Raw genomic sequence first — 4,956 nt, 5'->3', positions numbered from 1 at the left:
TGAAAGGGTCAGCTGGATTGATGTTGCTGGGGGTGATTGCAATCACGTGAAAAAGATGTAGAAATGAGGTGTGTGTCGGAAAGGGGGGTACAAAGGGCCCACCCAAACAGACATTCGTCATAGAAACCTCAGAAAGGGATGGTCAGATATTCTATGAAGGGATGTCTTTTCCTGGAATAAATAATTGTCAATCTGTGTGGGAAAAATAAGGCTTCTGTGGTAGGTAGAAAATGACCTCCCTTTCCTGTGATTGATTAGTTAAAAGGTGGAGTGAATACATTTTCGGAGAGAGCTGCTATTCTAACATATTTCGATAGTCCATCCGATAGATAGATAGTTTCGACATCCATCAGTTGAATACGTAGTTAGTGAAGCTTCGAACGTGATTTTTGAATGCTGAATTTTGTAATATGCCAAAAATTAAGTCGACTAAATCAAATTTAATGAAGACATGGATTTCGGACTATGGGAAGGACTTTACGACCGATGGGGAAATAGTATTTTGTGTGATTTGTCAAAAACACATTTCCTGTGGAAAAAAAGTACCAAATCGATCAACATATAAAGACTAATGCTCACTCCGCGAAGAAAAAGCAGAATACGAAGCTTATTAACTATTCCTGTTCAAGCAGCTAAAAAGGAAAGTGATTTTTCTAGTGATTTATGCAAAGCCTTAGTAAGCAGCAATATTCCTTTAAAAAAGTTAAATAATCCAAACTTAAGACAGTTTTTAAAAAAAATATTGTACCAATCAGATCATTCCCGATCAATCGACTTTAAGAAAGAACTACCTTCAATCGATATATAACGAAGTACTGGGTGATATTCGACGAGATATTGGAGATGGCCCTATATGGATTGAAGTCGATGAGACGACAGATAACTGCGGTCGCTGTATTGCTCATTTTATTTGTGGAAAAATGGATAATATTCCTACTCGACCACATCTTCTAGCAAGCAAAGCCCTTGAAAAAGTCAATCATTCAACCATTTGTCAATGATTCTATCAGATTTTTATGGCCTCATAGAGATGGTTCTGAAGATGTTTTGATTTTTGTCAGTCAAGCCGCTCCGTATATGGTCAAATCTGCAGCAGCACTGGAAATTTTTTTATCCCAGAATGCTTCATATTACATGTTTGGCTCATGCTGTTCACAGACTGGCTGAGACTGTTCGAGAAGTATTCTCCTCTCTGAATGATTTAATTTCCAGTATCAAGAAAGTTTTTCTCAAGGCACCTGTGCGCATAAAAGTGTATAAAGAAATGTATCCTGATTCGCCCTCACCTCCTCAGCCTGTGATAACTAGGTGGGGTACATGGATTGAAGCTGTGCGTCTTTGCGCTAATAGTTTTGATACAATAAAGTCAGTTGTATATGCAATTGACAGTTCCTGTGCTTCTTCAGTTTATGTCACAAAATAATTACTACAGGATATTTCTTTGCCGAAGGACATGGCCATAATTGACACTCACTTTTCTTTCTTAAGTGGAGCAATAACAAAGCTCGAAACACGAGGTCTTTCTCTGGCTGAGGCCATATTCGAAATTGAAAAAATTCAACACTGCATCAATGCTCTTCCAGACTCAGTTGGGAAGAAACTAAAAGAAAAATGGTGTTTCGTTCAAAACAAAAATTCGGGTTTTGCAGCAGTGAAGAAGATAAATGATTTTCTTAATGGAAACAGAACTGAACTTCCAGAGAAAGTAAAACCAATGAGTACGAAATTGTACAAGTTTTGTGCAATAAAATCGGTTGACGTGGAAAGGTCATTTTCTGCTTTCAAAACGATCTTTGATGACCGACGACATCAATTCACCCTTGAAAATTTGGAAAAACACTTAATTGTGTATTGTAACAAAAACTATTCAGTTTAATAAAATCTTTCCGGAAAATGCGATGATTTTTCTTCTCTCATTTATCATACTTCAGTTTTAGGCTTTTTCTTGAGAAATGTGTAGATTCAAGTAAGAAATATTTTGATTTTCTTCCTTTCAACAAAAAAATGTTTTAGCTGTGTTTGTTGGAAAAAGTAAGTAGTAGTATTTAAATAAGTTGAACTTTTAATTTCTATTTTAAATGCATATTTCTAGTTTTAAGAGCATATATTCAAGTTTTTTAGTGCATATTTGCATGCATATTTTGTCCGTTTTTTAGTGCATATAATACGCTGTCTAATTATAACATTTTTATCATTTACTTTTAATCCAGTTATTCATCCAGTACTATTTATTTTTAGTTTCGTTATGTTATTACAAAATTATAACTGAATACTTCCCTTCCCGAAGTCATAAGGGTTTTATATACAAAAAGTACAAATTTACACATGCACCATGCTTTGCATCTGATATTGCTATCGAAAAACGTGAAATATGAACAAGTGGGGTTTCCTATGTATTGTTTACTTTGAATCTAATGCGACTGCACATAAGAATACACATACAAATTGCACATTTTATTATCATGAAATGAATAGTTAAAAAGTTGTTGAAAAATAGCAAACTTTTTAATTTCAATAAGACAATACGGATGGGACAATTTGGTTGTTTTAGACATGTAACTACATTTTCAATTGAAATTTTTTATACCGAATTGCATTGAGCAAAATTTCAGTTGATAGGAGTAAGTTATAAGGTTATTTTTATGCTAAGTGTAATTCAAAAATACTATTTTTTATTTAAAAAAAACATTGCAACTTTTGTTTAGCATTTTTGATTCATGATTGGTCTCATTTAATTAATCGAAAAAATATAGATAATAAACAATATCTCACCTGTATTGCATTGCAAAACACGCATATAGGTGAAAGGGCAAAATTTTTCTTTTTGTAAACAAACCCTTATAATTTTTTAACAATTTATCTTATCAATTCATTTTTCCTTTATTCAATTTAGCCTGAAAAATTACATCAGGAAATATGGATTTTATATTCAGATAGTTTCCGGAGAACATTGTAAAATGTATGCAAAAGTATAAATTCGTACGAAAATACTTAATATAAATAAAAGCTCTTGAAAGATTTTGTACTGTACTTTCCATTGGTTTAAGTATAGAGGCATTCGATTCAGTCCAAAAAATTCAGAAAAAACAATAGCAATCTCATATGTGTGAGCAGGTAAAAGTACAAAAAGATACTTTTGTTAATAAAACGTCTTCTAAACTATTATTATAATCGTCTCAGGATTGCCCACAATCAATTTAGTGCTGAAAAATGCATAGGGGACAATGGCTTCCTTGTCTGTATGACCCACTTGTCGGTGTATAAAAAAATCACCCCTATTTCAATCAAAACTGGAGAAGCGTGAAAATGATATTATCTATTGAGGATTACTATTATTACTTTTATCCAGCAAAACTGGCGATGAAACATATTTCAAGGCAAATAACAAAACTATAAAAATATCCTTAAACGTGAAATAGCCTGGGTGGTAGGACGTTGGGCTCGTGTTCGTGAGTTTGAATCCTGCCGGCCGAATAATTTCCGATTATTAAATGATGACTGGTGCACGCTAAACGAATCGCGGTTACAAAGGCCCCCGAGTTCAAATAACAAATTAATTCAGGGAGGGGGTACTGAATTTAATATCTGGTTCAAGTTAAATTACGATCTGAGTAAGAATGGAGTATGAATGGATCCTGTCTGTTAAATGGGCTGTGGTGTATGTGTGGCTTAAGACATATTCTTGGCCATTGATGGCTCCACTGAAAAATAAAAAACGCAGCCTCTGATTGATTCGCTTGGTTTCCCATAGCAGACTAGCTGATATTAGCAAGTTGCACCAGTAACAACAACGTAAAAGTACCCTAGTACCTGCCTGTGAGATGAAAGTCAGAATAAATATTCTTCTAAATCTTGCAATAATCACAGTCTTTTTCTAGCATGCGTCCCAATGTGGACTGATCGTATGTTACGGTTCCCTGTAGATGGCCGAAGTCCAGCATCACCGGTTGTCAGTGAGCGTATGGGTGACCACTTTGATCAGCCATCGTAAGGAACAAAGGATTTGTAGAATCGGTCATCGTTTAACGGTTCTTCTTTAAACTGCTCGATTTTGCAATTTGGTTTCTGGGATAACAAAGCTGGGAAATCATCACCTCTGCAGAGGATAAAAATTGTGATGACATGTCTTCGAATCATCCTCAGGGATATTTCCCTGGATGTCGCCAATAGCTCCATTTATCTACTCTCGTAGGACATGAATAAAGAAGTAATACTACTCTTATATGAAGTTCTTACTTAGAATAGGTCATTGGTCATTTTGAATTTCAATAGAATATTGAGTTTTCGAAATTTTTACAGGTTGCTTCTAGGTCAGCATTTTTTGTAAATGCATTTTCTACTAATTGGACTATAGCTGATGAAATAGGTCCTACTCAAAGTATGATCGAATCCTGTGAAAAAGTATACGAAGTTGCAGGATGGAAATTTAACTGTTCGTGAGTATAATTATTCATGCACAAAAATTTTGTCACTATTTGAATTTTAAATAAATTATTCATGCATGTGCAAAGCACTATAACATTGATATAAGATTTGTACAAATTAAAATGAGAAATTAAAGTATTTTCAGAAATACAGTAATGTAAGCAGGATCAACTTAAGGATCATAAATGAAAACAGGAAAAAGGCATTACATATTGTGGATAACTGTTTGAATAATTTGATTCAGAACATTTAAAGTAAATTCAAAGTCGTATCATATATGAGTGCAAGATGCAAGATTATATAATAGTATGGTGCAGGCCAGGTGGCCGAGCGGTTAGCGCGCCTGACTGCAAAGCAAATGGCCGCGGATTCGAATCCCGTTCTGGGCAAGGATGTTTCACTCTTTTGTGTTGTCCTCTGATGTGTGTGATGGGTGAATGTGGCCCACCCTATGAACGGGTTTGTGACAGTGTGGCGTGGGCAATGTTACTCGCCTCCGTGACTTTGGTTCACTGGTGCCCACTGGGTAAC

The 4,956-nt window shown here is 35.0% G+C and overlaps 1 protein-coding gene and 2 long non-coding RNA genes across 5 annotated transcripts in view; 1 reads left to right on the top strand and 2 right to left on the bottom strand.

The window, feature by feature from the left end:
- The window catches only part of LOC139426605 (uncharacterized), a 207,800-nt gene that overhangs the window by 70,212 nt on the left and 132,632 nt on the right, over window positions 1-4,956 (bottom strand). The window lies entirely within an intron of this gene.
- The window catches only part of LOC107448543 (uncharacterized), a gene marked incomplete at its 3' end in the record, with an annotated part of 81,432 nt that overhangs the window by 63,272 nt on the left and 13,204 nt on the right, over window positions 1-4,956 (bottom strand).
- The window catches only part of LOC107449928 (uncharacterized), an 11,721-nt gene continuing 10,748 nt past the window's right edge, over window positions 3,984-4,956 (top strand). The window contains exon 1 of the long non-coding RNA XR_011637828.1: window positions 3,984-4,436. This is a non-coding gene — a long non-coding RNA (uncharacterized lncRNA). The remainder of the gene's footprint in view (window positions 4,437-4,956) is intronic.

Source organism: Parasteatoda tepidariorum, chromosome 9 (assembly GCF_043381705.1).
Source record: "Parasteatoda tepidariorum isolate YZ-2023 chromosome 9, CAS_Ptep_4.0, whole genome shotgun sequence".
In the NCBI taxonomy this organism is placed as follows: domain Eukaryota; kingdom Metazoa; phylum Arthropoda; class Arachnida; order Araneae; family Theridiidae; genus Parasteatoda; species Parasteatoda tepidariorum.
The sequence above is the reverse complement of the archived record's forward strand: the minus strand, read 5'-3'. Positions and strand labels throughout refer to the sequence as shown.